At 36.7% G+C, this 13,592-nt stretch overlaps 1 long non-coding RNA gene across 1 annotated transcript; it reads left to right on the forward strand.

Annotated features, from left to right (window-relative positions):
- The first annotated feature begins 542 nt into the window (after positions 1–542).
- LOC112451072 lies at positions 543–1,240 on the forward strand. Its single transcript, XR_003039820.2, has 3 exons — positions 543–860; positions 947–1,098; positions 1,191–1,240. It is a non-coding gene; the product is annotated as an uncharacterized LOC112451072 (long non-coding RNA).
- The last annotated feature ends 12,352 nt before the right edge of the window (positions 1,241–13,592 follow it).

Here is a 13,592-nt window from a genome sequence, read left to right on the forward strand (position 1 = left end):
ACAAATAGCAGCAAATTTAGGTTTCAGGAGGCTGACACCAGGTACCAAATGCAGCAGATGACTTTAAGAGTTTATTAAACTCTTTTTACATTTTACATTCCATTTACTATGGACCATTATTGTGTCTGGAATAAAGATTGATTGATTGATTCTTAGCAGATAGCAGGCAATGAATGTTTAATCAAAATGAAGAGAGGGAAAAGATGGGGAAGTAGTCTTACCTTGTTTGTTCTTTCCCAGGTTTTGGAAGGAGGAGTGATAATCCTGACATACAGGAAAAGGTAAGGCACAAGGGAAGCACTGGAAAGTGACCAGTTTTATTTTACTGGAGACAACCAAAATCAGGAGGAATATTAACATAATGTTATATGATGTCCTACTAACAAAATGGTAAAATCTACTAGCATGCTAATGTGCTCATTACACTTGGCATTCTCCATCTTAAAACACTACGCCAGATTGAAGGAGTGTAAAACTGTGCATTTTTTTATTTTATCCAGCTTGTCTGGGTGATTAGCTCTTAATACAAATATGTGGCCAATAATTCGGAACATTTTTGTGTCATCAAATGTGTTGTGTTATGTCAAAATTACTATCTGAGCCACCTTGCTGTTTTCAGAACACTAGAACAATTTTCTTCTTGAAGTCTCTGATGTCAGGGGTTAAATCAGACTTGATTAATTTATTGAGATATGATTGTTTTTAAGGAATGTGTGAGGATCTGGAGTTGCTCTGTCTCCGCCTGCTGGTGAGACAGAGCACTCTCTTCCCACAGCTGTGCCTTGTTTTCCTAATGAGCGGTTCCTGCATTTAAGCCTGCGGCTGGATCCAGTTTGATGCTGAAGCATCACGCCTTATGGGTCAGAGTCCCAGCTTTAGTGCTTTGTCATGTGAAAGCTTTCTGTTTGTTAACCGTTGCCTTATTCTCGTCCTCTTTGTGCCTCAGAATCAGCAGTGCTGAACCTTGTAAATACTGTGTTGCCTGAAACTACTGGATTACTTACCTGTGGAGCCTACCTGTCACTGGAACAGGAACCTCCTCCTTGGAAATCATCTTTGGGACATCATCCTCTCAAGCTTCCTCCGTCTGTCAAACCTGTAAGCAAATTAAGAACAATTACTGAACCGAAGCAATATCCACTACCAACTTGTACCCGAGACTCACCTGGCTCTTCTTCCTGCCGTTTCAGATTCTCCTGGTCCTCAGTGCTGATGTCATTTGTATATATTGTAAATAAAATCACTTACCTTTACATTTGTCTCACGTCTGGTTTCCTGTTGCCGCTCTTCATGACAACCCTGGTTTATGGCAGAATGCTGTGACTTCATCACACAATCACATGCTAAAACTTCTGGGAATTGTTCAGAAAAGCCAGTCTTCCTAACATTCATTGCTAATTTGCTTTTGGTAAGCGACAAATTAATACTTAACCTCAAATCAGATTAACAGATAATACAATGCCTCACAGAAAAAAAATTCATGGCTTTATATCAATAGAAATACATCATCATCAGGTTTCCAAATCAGATACTTTCATTTCTACAACTGTGCCTTGAGATCCTGCATTTGCTTTGTGTTTCTTAATGAACAATACAATCAAGATCAGACAGTTCAGGTGAAGTCCAATACGAAGCAGGAATGAGCTCGAATTTGTGTTGAAAATAGCCCACAAGACTGACTCTGGTACCACAGCACCAGCCACAAACATGGTAGTAGATCTTAAGGTCATATCATCTATTTTCAGTCTAATTGAAGACTGACTTTTTCACATGTCTCAATACTCTGAAAGACTAAAAGAAAACATTATTTTATTGTATTTGCGGCATTCACTATTCATTTAATTATAGCAAATTTTCCAGTCAAAGCTAAGAAAAGATGGAAACCTATCATGATGCTGACACCACCATGCTATGTTGTGAAGAAGATGGTGTTTTTGAAAGATGCCATATGCTGGTCTTCTTCTTCTTCTTCTTCTTCTTCTTCTTTCTGATTTTTAATGGCGGGTGACATCTAACGTTAAGATGTATTATCGCCATCTACTATGCTGGAGTGGGGACCAGAGAACCTCCCTTTAATCTAAATTCTCATATATAATCCTGTTTCCTTCAAAAATTTAATAACCCTCTTATTTATTTTATGTTTAATTAATATCTTAAGTTTTAATGTCTCTATATCATATTTCCTAATTTCTTTTCTCTACTTCCTGTATACTTTTCACAATGAATTATTACATGTTCTACTGTCTCCATATCCTTACCACATTCACACCTACCTGTTGGATGTTTACCTATCACATATAAAGTTTTATTGAATCCAGTATGTCTGAGCCGCAATCTTGTCATTACTACTTGCTCTTTTCGATTTTCTCCAATTATTTCCGTATTCCTTCCTTTCTTTTGTATATGAAATAAATGACAACCTTTACAGGTGCTGGTCACCTGCCCTCAGCTCTGTTACTCTCTGGTCTGCCTGCCACGCCCTCCTCACCTGTTCCTCGTCATGTCCCAGCTGTACCACATTTCCCACTTTCCCTCTCTGTTTCTTTAAAACTGGTCTCTTGTAACAAAAAAACAAAACAAAGTAAGGTTAGTAAGGTTTTGTTATTTTGTTTTTTGTTGCCATCTCAGCCTTTTGTTTTCGTTCTCTTTTTGTTAATAAATCAGTTTTTTGCTTCATTATGAGTCTGAATTCTGGGTTTGCCATGTACGTTCATAACACATGCTCTTTTTTTGTTTGTACAAAAAACTGCTCTTCTACCCTGGAGTTTCTTTTTTACTCAGAATAATGTTCTTACCCTGTCTATGATTTTTCAGGGACTGGCATTTAATAGCTACATTTATTGTGGTTTCAGATTTTCAGATCTTTCCATCCTACAATAAGGGCTTTAGTAGATCTTTGAAAGAGATTCAAATTTGTCAATAAAAGACCCAAACAGCATCTGTTCTTTTCCAGGACTTTGACCTTTATGGTTTTTTGGTTATTCCTCCTGAATGGTATTGTTGTCGACTCTTGGGCCTTTGACAAATCATGTATATGAATCAAAAAGGTAAAAGCTCTTAACTGAGATTCTTCCCTTTTCTTCTTTTACTTCCCCCGTTTTTAACACAATCTTAACACTAACTGGAATTTTAAAGGAGGATCTGCTGTAATAAAAAAGAAACAACAAAAAGTAATACAAATACATTAGAATTACAAGTTTTATTGTCATATTACATAGAACACAGCAAAGCAAGATATATATTTTTTGCAAAGTGATTTACCCTAATATTTCACCTTTGCCTCTTTCAATGACCTTTGACTAATTTGTGTAGTAATTAGCAGGTAAAAGAGCAATAATGTTTTTGCTTGTGTCTGTGTGCATGTATTCCTTTGTCTATACTGTTAGCAAAATATCTCATAAACCATTAGATGGATTTTGATGAAACTTTGAAGTTAATCTGATTTAAGATGGCCACCACAGCCAACTAATCTTAGGATCCCCCAAAATGACTAAAACTCAGCCAATTTTACAGATATTGGCCCAAACTTTTTATTTGGTGGTTGCTGAGATATTATCACAACACATATGTACTCTATAAAGTAATTGATTGCATAAGATCTGCTTTTAAATCTTTGTGATTAAAAATTGGAGTCAACTCTACCTGTCTGTTAGGCAGAGTTTAACGAGTTTTCAGAAAGTAATCACTGGATGTACATCTACAACTAATTAACTTCTGGAGTTAGTCAAGACGAACATCACAGCCAACTCACCTTAGGAAACTAATTCTTTCTGCTGTACAAATACTGAACTAAAACTTGGTGTTGTAGGGGCCATCCTCAACACATAACTGGTTTTCTAACACATCAGTGAGATCTTGCAATATCGCACAAGATCACACATAATGTCATTTACAAGGTTTGGCAACAACTCCATCATTCCTCACTAGACTTTCTCATGATCTTAGTTTAAAACGCTGACATGAAAGGCAGCTGGTGATATGCATTCCTTCAAGGATTGTCAGGCTTTTAAATGGCTCGCACTTGTATAGCTCTTTATCTAGTCCAAGGACCCCAGAGCACTTTACGCTGCATGTTCACTCACTTTAATTGAACCTTTGGCTGTGTGTTTGTAGCTGCTAACTTCATGCTTGTTGTGGGTGAAAATCAGTTGCTGGCTATAACCATTAAAAACGTTTTGCTTCAAGTATTATATCCAACAGTGAATGTGTGAGTATTACCAGTGTTTGATTTCAGAACTGGAGCTGATTGTGCTGCAGTTCTTTAATTTGTCCACCAGAGGGAAGCAGATGCCAGCAGCTGTGAGGACAGATCATACGCAGATGGTGTGTTCTGGCACTTAATTCGTGTAAAATTAGGATTAGCATTTAGCAGATCTGATTCATACCTGATCTCTGACTTCTTATGGCAGATGTGGACGTTATAAATTTCATATCTGGTCTAAAATAAAACTTTGAAAAGTAGAACATGAATGTCTTAAACTGACAAACCTGAATATTTTTTACTTTAATAAATTAAGATATTATTGTTGAAGTTATCTTTCAAAACCACAAAGAAAACCAGGATCCAGTCACTACTGTAAATAAATTTATATTAGTAAAAAGCACAAATTCTATTTTTAACTCTACTAATTATAATTTAAAATCTGTACTGACTGATAGTGAGCACCATATGCTAATTGAAAAAAAAAACCAAACCAAAACTTTATAAATAAATAAAAACCTTTACTGTAATGTGGTATGCTCTGAAAATCTTGAGTTTGATGCTTAATTTAAAGTGGAGACACATATCAGACATTTGGATTTAAAAGTTGTCAAATAAATAATATTAATATCTTTAAAATCATTATTATGCAGCATGTTTCAGTGCAAAAATGTATCTGTTATGATCATTTTAATCAGTCAGAAACATGTTCTTTCAGGCAGACATTTACATTAAGGTAAAAAAAGAAAAACGAATCCTGCAGCAATTCAGAGCCAAAAATTATAATCATATAGAATATAAAAAATACAAATACAAACAAAAGGCAGAGAACAAACAATGTGTTCATGCTAAAATGTTGTGCACAATGTGACAGACAGGAGAGAAAACAGCTCAGTAATTAGATAATAAGCAGGTCTGAGATCATCTGTAAGCCTTATCAGAAATAAAAATTTGAAGAAAATGTTTTAGATAGAGAAACTTAATTTGATGTAGAATTCCAGCCTCCTATTCTGTTCCTGGAAACAAAAAGACACAGAAAACAAAGAACTGTGTTAGGATAATAAGAGATTTTTAAGATATGATGCCACCTACTTATGAAGAGTGTTGTTAGTGAGGAGACGAACTTTACTTTCAGTTTTACAGGAAGTCATTGAGGAGATTTCAGTATCTGAGAGAAATGTCCTCTCTTGCTTGTTTCCTGTCAGCAGCTGCAGCCTTTTGGAGCAGCTGAAGATTTCTCTGAGGTCAATTGGGAAATCCAGATAATAAGATTGGAATAATTAAGACTAGATGTGAAAAAAATAGTAGTTTTCCAGCATCACCTTGTGAAAAGATGTGTCTAATTTTAGGTGGAGCAGAGCATTTCAGAAGACACATTTTGTATGTGGACCAAAGGTAAATCCAGGACATATCTGAAGCCAAGATGATGTACCAGAAAAATCTGTAGAGCTACGTTGTCACTGAGATGATTTTAGTATGTAATTTCTGTTTTTATATATATATATTTTAAGTTTTACTGTACCTTCAGGGCCTTTAACTCAATTTTGCACAATTTTATTATAGCTACTGGTTTATATCAGACAAGCAGAACTGTGTTGTTAAAGTATAACACTGAAAACGTATGCCAGTGATTCTTAAACCTTTTACATTGTTCACACAATGAGATTCAATAAGATTTAAACAAAATAATTCAAGTTACTGTTTTTAAAAAACAAAAATCAAAATTTACATTTTTATTTAAGTTTGTTGTGACAGTAAAAACGTGAACAGATTTTGTGACTTTTTGTCTCTAGATTGCTCATTTAAAACTGCAATTCTGCAAAAACCAAAAACCAAAAACAAACAAACATGTAGTTCACTTTACTTGAACAACAAAAACAGGCTGCTCCATTAGCCTCTGAATATTCAAAATAGATCAAAGTAAAATAAAACTGTGCAGTCACAGAAACTGACCAAAAACAAACTCTTTAGGATCTCAGTAATATCAGAGTTTTATTGGCTGCAATGAGTCTTTCTGCTGTTTATTTTTTAAAAAGATCAACAATATATTCACTCTCTCCCAAAGAAACGAAGAAATCCCAAGAACAACCAAAACATAACTGGTACAGGTTTTAAAAGTACACAGTGTCTCTTGTCATTTTATCACAGTATCAGTGGCTTAGAGTTACACTTTTCAGTGATGTTACTTTTAAAGGATTTTTTTCTGCTTATAATCATTAAGAAGTTGGAACATTCAATGTCTAAACAGTAGTTGTGCCTGCAACTAATACATAAATAAATAAATAAATAAAATAGAATCGAAGGTCTGGCATTTCTGGAGGGAATGCATATCACATGCTGCCTTTTATGCCAGTGCCAGACTTTTAGAGGAAGGTCATCTTAAGAGAAATGACAAAGCTGTGCTGTTTTTGTCAAACCTTGTAGGCTAAAAGACGATATGCATGATGTCATGCAAGATTACACAAGACATGTTAACTCTTCAGAATGACTCAGCTACCTCAAAGTTTAGCTCTATATCTGTACTGTTGGCTGAATTACAGTCATTTTGTGTTTCTAACGGACAATTGGCTGTGGCAGTCGCCTACAATTAGAGTGAGTCCAAAAGTGAATCAGTTATAGATGTACATCCAATAATTACTTTAGGAAAATTTCATTAAAATCCACCCATTTTTTAAAGAGATATTTTGCTAACAGACCATTAGCGTTAACTCCAAATGTTAATGGCAAAGTTTTAAAAACAGATCTCGTTCAATCATTTAGTTCTTGGATTATGTGTTAGCGAACATTGTCTGCTTTTACCACACCAGATTTTAGCTTAATATCTGTAAATACAGACTCAGGTGTAGCCAGTTTAGTGTTTTCTAAGGTTGATTAGTTGTGGTGGATATCTTGAATGTTGTTGATTCCAAAGTTAGTCGGTTGTTGATGTAGATCCAGTTATTAAGTTCTGATATTTTCAATAAAATCCATTCAGTTCATGAGATATTTTGCCAACACTACTGATATTTGGAAACACACACACACACACACACACACACACACACACACACACACAGACTTTAACACCCTCATATCTCACCTGACATTTCACTACATACATGTATGCACATTCAGACAGTCAAGGGTTCATTTCATCACCTCCATCCACCTCCGCCCACCTCCACCCCACAACAGCCAGGAGCCTGGAATAAGGAGAGGGAGCAAGTGGCAAGTTAGGGGATGAAAAGCCTGAAATGATAGATGGGGCGCATTGTGGCATTATGAATGAATTATACCTCCCAAATACCTTGAGCAGTGCCGACTGTCAGCCTCTGTCTGAACTAATCTAGGAGAAATTATAGCTGTTTTCACATTAAAGGGGGCCAGCGAAGAACGAGGTTCAGAATTAATTGAGCAATCAGGCCATTAGAGAGAAACATCATACTGAGCCCCGTTTGTGATGTTTGAACATTTATCATTGCTGACCAGGAATCTGCTGCCGTTCCCTTTTTTTCTCCTCTCTCTTGTTTGCTCTAATGGAGCTCCCCCAATCTTCAAACAGATCAGGATTATTGTGCCATAAAAAAGATATCTTTTGTCTTTTCCTATAGCTGTGTCAGTGCCTGCTCCATTTATCACAGTTGTCACACAGTCTTAAAGCTTTCAATTTGTACACCTTGGGCCATTTTTCTCCCGCTGGTGGTTTCGTGTTAAAATTTCAAAAGAAAGTGTGTTAGTGGAAAACGTCCTGTGATGAACGAGGCAAGCAGAACTGTGAGATAAACAAGTGTTTGTTCATATTTATCTGGTGGATCTTGACATAATATGATCCTGGGTTGTAGGATTTCAACTCTGCATTAGTGATGGAGCTTGCAGTTCCTTTAAAATGACTCAGTCAATTAAAGACAAAATGTTCACTTTTTCAACACAATCACTGTTTTGAAAAATCTCTTCAACAGTCAGAGTTAAAAAAAGCTACTTATATTAATTTATTTTCCCTTTTTAAAAACCTCCAAACACGTGGTGTATGCTTACTTGGTTTTTGTTAGCTTTTGAGGACTTTTTCTGGTCTAATCACCTACCATGTCAGGACCGGTTGTCTTTATAAGAACCAAAGTCCCGTTCTAATACAGTGGAAGATCATTTTCTTATTAGGGCAGGGGTCTCCAACCTTTACAGTCAAAAGAACCATTTCTGCCCTTTTTCCCATTAAAAAAAACTTGTCCAGAGCCACAAAACTATTTGAAGATTGAAAAAAAGGTATAATGCAACTCATTATTAAGTTTTACTTAACTACTACAAATAAAAATTAGTTTCTTATAAATTGAGCAAGCAAAATAATCTGAAAAAATACCAAACTCCTATAAAGAAAGAAAAAACAATTTGTCTAAACCCTTACTATATTTGTGGAAAATGAATAAGTACTCCACCTTGAAACAATAAGGCATATATATTAGCACCTAAGATAATTATTTGAATAAACATGAAAAGTAGGAGTTTGTTAGAGTTTTAATTGTGACTCATTGATTTTTTAAAAATAAACTCTGATACCATTAACTATATGTTTTATGAAAGACAAATCATTATCATTTTTATTGTTCTCAGAATGATTTCCCATATTTTTGCAGAACACCTCAGTCCATATAATAGTAATGCAGCATGTTTGTAAAACTGCACTTTTTTCCCCCCTCACCAACTTGATTCACATTTAGCAGAAAACTGGTCAAGAAAATTGCTGAAATTAGCTTTTCCTGTTGGGGTTATAAATATAAATATTAATTTCTATGCTATTTTTGGTTAAAGTTGCAACAAGTCACTTACAGAGGAACCAAAGAGCTGCACAGGGCCCCAGAGCAGCAGGTTACAAACCCCTGGGAGTTAGGTTTAGGGCTAAGTTATGGATTGAGTTTGCACCAGTTCATTTTTTTTTTTCTGTTGGTTAGGGTTAAGGGTATAGTCTGTGTTGGGCAACAGAAATGATTGGAAGTCAATCACTGATGTTAATAAATATGGACAAAGTGCCTCTGCCTTTGCCATTTCTCAGATTGATGCCAAAATTTCCTTTTTTGAGAGCTATGTTGAGGCTGTGCATCTGAAGTGCGCAGCCTCCTACACACCCTCCCAACTTGCTGACAGGCTGTGTGTGACACTGTTAGTCATAGTGTATCAGGACACTTTTCTTTAAGCCTCAAATAACTAATTAAGACTGAACACATGAGAAAAATGCATACTTGAACAAACAGCAGAAAAATAAGAACTACCTAAATCAACAAAAATTAACACTTGAAAAATATTATCTGAAGTGTATTTATATTATTTAGTCAATACAATTTCTTATTCATTTACATGGAGGGACAGGACTTAAAAACTGTACGGCAGCAGGGACCAGTAGTCCCTTTGTCCTAATTTGGTGAAATGTTATTTTTTGGGTTTAGGGTTAGGTTTATGGCAGAGGGCTGATTTGAATTTAGGTTAGTGTTAGGGTGAGGCATGTACTGTTAATGATTAGGTTTAGAGTAAGGTGTTAGGCTACATAAAGAATGGAAGTCAAAACAATGTCCTGATAGCAATAGAAATGTAAACCTGTGTGTGTGTGTGTGTGTGTGTGTGTGTGTGTGTGTGTGTGTGTGTGTGTGTGTGTGTGTACATGCTTCCAGGGGTTGTGTGCTGGAGGGGCATGTAAGGGTGTGAGGTCGGCAGCATCCCCTCTCCTGATGAATTAGCTGGCATATGCAAGCGATGAATTACCAGGCACCAGCAGTCAATTATACAGAGAACACGGATCCTGCGCCTGTGGCCCTGGGGCCCCTTTTCCAATTCAGAGAGTGATTTTCCTAAAATGTCGAGGGGAAGAGGAAAGGAGAGAAGCTGCCTTGAAGGAGTTGATGACGAGAGATTGGAAAAAAAGAGATGTATAACAATATATGTGTGTTCTCACCCTCTTCACCTTTTTCTCTCCATCGTCCTCTCCCTCTCAGATCAAATGCAGGAGTGCCGCGTGAAAATGCAAAAGGCTATTATCAGGCCTTCAGAGTAGCCGAATGCCACTTATGATGGATGAGTGTGGGATTTGGAAAGGCCTCCTGTCAAACACCGGTTATTTCCCTTCCATAAGTGGTCCTCTCTGTTCCTCACCTGTCTCATGCATTGAAACAAGGCATCTGGTTGAAATAGGCCTAAGTGGAAGACATTTGTAATTTAGTGAAATGGGCACACACACATGCACACACTGTCTCATGATATTTCTGCCATTTAATTTCTAACCTTTTTCAGAGGGGCAGGGAGAACAGAGTGTTTCTGGTCTGTAATATTTGTGAAAGAATGAGGAAGGTGAACTTGTTAGATTAAAACCACTGTTGTCATTACTGGTCAGAGAATTTATTTTAAAGATTTGCAATAAACATGATGTAGAAAACAAGAAGATGAGCAACAACAATAAAATGCTACATCGAGGAAGGAGACAATGGAAGATTTGTACCAATTGTTTAAAGCAGTAGTGATTTTTAAAAGAAGGCAATGTCTGGTTGGGGAGAGTTGGTCAAACCTAAAATGCAGGCAGACAAGGAGGAATTAAAAGAAAGCCTAATTTATTATCAAAGGAAAACAAAAGGCTGACAAGGCAGGAACTAAAATTAATTAACAAAAACCAGGGTTGCAAAGAACACGAGGAAAAACCAAACTGCACATAGGAGGGAAAATGAACCAGCAGGGGAGTGTAGGAGATGACAAGGTTTTAAAAGCTGAAAGTGGACACAGGTGACTGATTAAGAACGAGGGACAGGTGTGGGTGGTTGAGCCAGGCTGACAGATACTGAGCAGAGGAAAGGTGAACACAAAGGGCACAAGGAAGCCAATGTCGCAGATAAAGGTAAACCATGTTTATCTGGCTGGTGTTGACATCCACTTAGCTTCTGTTTGAATAGTTTGTTGTTTGGATGAACCGGGTTGGGCTCAAAATTCACAGAAATGTACATGGAGAAAGTTTTCTAAGGTTCTTCCTGTTACAAACGGAATGATTTATGCTTCACTTTTCAGTTTGAAACAAGAAAGCTCCTTGGCTGATGAACAAAATGTCTTCAAAAATTAAAAGAAAATTCAGTTGCTTTTGTTTGAGCCTAAAGGGATAACCATGCCCTGGATGCCTGAGAACTTTCAACAACAAACTATAAGCAAATCACATCCAAAGACAAATCCAAATCACACAGTCTAAATCTGTCCACAGCTCTTATCTTTCACCAAGTTGCTTTTGATAAACAAACTTATTTCACTATGCTTGGAGCTCCCAGTGAAACTAAACACCATAATAAAGAAAAATGAGGATAATATGAGCTTAAAATGAGCAAGCAGCAGCAAGTAACATAAATCAGATTTAAATCCAAAAGTTTAAGACTACCAAAACAACACCAGTAACAAAAGATTTTTATATTTGAGGAATGACTTTAAACACAAGATATGATAAAACTTTAAGAGAGTTTCAAGTCAAAAGAAAAATGAAGACAATACAAATTGAATAAAACACATACCTGTCATCTGCACACAATGCATAAACTCAAAATTTATTTTATTTTATTTTTTTCAAAAACGCAACGAGAAAAAAAAGGAGTTGTAATCTACCAAAGCAATGATGGTGGTTTACTCAGTTAGCAGAATATTGTTAAAAATAACACATTCATAGCTGCTGTAATCCTACATCATGAAGGTGTAGAAGCACATATAGTGATTTCATTAAAATCTGTTCAGTGGTTAACAGGATATTTTGTGAAAAGACCAACAGGGTGGACTCCGATAGTTAATTCTAAAGTTTTAAGCTAAAACTTTGATCGATGAGTAACACTTGAAGTAAATGTTGTGAATGACTCTCAGCTACTACCTCACCAAAAAATGAAGTATTTGTATAACTGACTGAGTTGAAGCCATTTTTGAGTTTTCTAAAGTCAGTTGCTGTGGCAACCAACATGAATTGGGTTAGCTTCAAAAGGTAATGAGTTTTACATGTTATACATCTAATAAATATTTCCTGGAAGTTTCAATAAAATATATCAAGTAGTTCATGAGATCCATCCATCCGTCTTTTACTGCTTATATGTAGTTGAGTTGCAACTGGTCCAGGAGGGAAACCCAGACATCCCTGTCCCCAGCGACACTCTCTAACTCCTCCTGAGGGATCCCAAGTTGTTCCCAGGCCAGAGAGGATACATAATCCCTACAGCAAGTGAGAAATACAAACGCAGACAAATTTGTTTGTACCCATTTATTAAAGGAAGAAAAAACCAACAACTAAAAACCAACTAAAGAAAATCAGTAATTGCTTTAAAATTTTTGTTCAACAGAATATTTTTAAAAAACAAAACTGATGAAGTTGACCTTAATAAAACCAATGCTATCCTATAAAAGACTGAAACTAATTTGTCCACAGGGACATGTTAAACTCAGGTGTGTCCTGTAATCAGCATCACAGGTGTCTTCAGTCCTGTAATCAGTCAGTCCACCTGTTTAAAGGATGAAAGTAGTCACAGGGCTGTTTGGTATCATGGTGTGTACCACACTGAACATGGAGCACAGAAAGCTGAGGACAGAGTTATCTCAGAAGCTTAGAAAGACAATGATGGACGTCATGTTAAAGGTAAAGACTATAAGACCGTCTCCAAGCAGCTTGATGTTCCTGAGACTACAGCTGCTCAGATTATTCAGAAGGTTAAGGTCCACAGGACTGGAGACAACCTGGTTGTGACTGTAATAAGACAATTGATGACAAACTGAAGAAACAGAAAATATGATGGGGTTGCTGTGGTGCAGCAGTAGGGCAGCCATCTTGGGACCTGAAAGTCTTAACTTCACAGTATCCTTGAGTAAAACACCTAATTTCTGACTACTCCTTGCGTGCTGCTCCACTTGTTTGTCTCAAATGTGTGATGGGTCAAATGCAGAGAACAAATTTCATCATTGTATGGGTACATACAATGACAACATGTAGCACTTACTTACATGAATGGAAACCAAAAATCCCAGAACAACCAAAGAAATGAGAGGTGAACTCCAAGGTCAAGGGTCATCAGTGTCACACCGTTGATCACTGAGCAAAAGAGGACTTAATGGAAGGTGGCTGAGGGAGACACCAAATTATAAAAAATCTGGACTGGAATTTGCCAAAATCCATATTGCTGAGCCAAAAATGTTTCTGTAAGAATGTCCTTTGGACAGATGAGACAAAACTGGAGCTTTTTGGTGACAAGTCCCATCAGCTCTTTGTTCACAGAGCCAAAAATGAAACATCCAAAGAAAAGAACCCTGTACCTACAGAGAAAGGTACAGGGAGGAGGCTTAGTTCTTTTCTGGGGCTGCTTTGCTGAATCTGACACAGGATGTCAGATGCAAGGCTATCAATCTCAAGGCAATCAAGATATTTTGGAGC

Source organism: Kryptolebias marmoratus, linkage group LG20 (assembly GCF_001649575.2).
Source record: "Kryptolebias marmoratus isolate JLee-2015 linkage group LG20, ASM164957v2, whole genome shotgun sequence".
Taxonomy (NCBI): domain Eukaryota; kingdom Metazoa; phylum Chordata; class Actinopteri; order Cyprinodontiformes; family Rivulidae; genus Kryptolebias; species Kryptolebias marmoratus.